Source organism: Schistocerca nitens, chromosome 6, assembly GCF_023898315.1.
Source record: "Schistocerca nitens isolate TAMUIC-IGC-003100 chromosome 6, iqSchNite1.1, whole genome shotgun sequence".
NCBI classification, from domain to species: domain Eukaryota; kingdom Metazoa; phylum Arthropoda; class Insecta; order Orthoptera; family Acrididae; genus Schistocerca; species Schistocerca nitens.
In genome coordinates, this window is record NC_064619.1 from 130644959 (window position 1) to 130646001 (window position 1043).

The window sequence follows — 1043 nt, forward strand, 5'->3', positions numbered from 1 at the left end:
CGTGCGACCCGCCTTCACACTTTCATTTCCGCCAGTAACTGTGGACTACATTCTAAACTTGCGAAAGAAAAAGTTCCACCATATTGGATTTACTTATTTCGTTGTTGTCGTATAGTAACTGTCAAGTATTATGATAGTACCTCATTTTAAAGCTACGGTGCAATGAAGATTTGTCGCAAACACGTCACTCTTGGAGCCGTTTGTTTTAATTATGTCAGTTAATGTAATATCGTTGGTAAAAGCCTTCAGGAAATCGTAAAACGAAAGACAATGTCAGAAGTCGCTTGCTGTCATTGTAGTGCAGTGAGCAGAGGCAGGGAGTTATGAAGCAGAAACAATAAATTTTGCATTACTGCTACATGCTATTCTTCTTTTCCTTCAAGGTTTGAAAAAAATTCTGGGCCTTTCTTATTAATCTACTAAAATTATACTCTGCAATATTCTGTTATATATAACAGCATTCTGTTTCAGATGTGAGTTTCTTCGATTTTGTGACTTGCCTGACTAAAAAACGAAAGGTTACATTACTAAACTTTCTCGGCCGTTTGTGAGTTAACGGGACCGGAGCCGCTACTTCTGAATCAAGAAGCTCCTCAGTTTGCTTCACAAGGGCTGAGTCATTTGCTGTTATATACTTTCGTAACCTATTATTTCATTAGATCAGCTTGAAAGCATCCCCCTTGCCAACAGTCCTCGGTAGACCGGTGGTCACCCATCCAAGAGCCATCCCAGGCCGACAGCGCTTAACTTCGGTGATCTGACAGGAACCGGTGTTACCACTGCGGCAAGGCCGTTGGCAAAGGTTACATTGCTGCAAGTGAAACGAGCAGCAGTGATGTATGTATTCATGATTGTTACGGATAAGTGTTTTACAAATCGATAGTTCGGTGATAGGTGTTAAGAGCATCGAGAAAAGAAGTTTTCAGTGCAAAATAGTCTCTGTCGTCTGCTATTAACTTCTGTTCAGTTTCATAAGAGGTGTCATTTGAGTGGATGACTTCAATCCCAGAAATCGATTAGAAAATAAAAACAGCTGAACGGAT

At 40.5% G+C, this 1043-nt stretch overlaps 1 pseudogene; it reads right to left on the reverse strand.

The window, feature by feature from the left end:
• Positions 1-681: 681 nt before the first annotated feature.
• On the reverse strand, positions 682-798 carry LOC126191926 (5S ribosomal RNA; annotated as a pseudogene).
• Positions 799-1043: the final 245 nt, after the last annotated feature.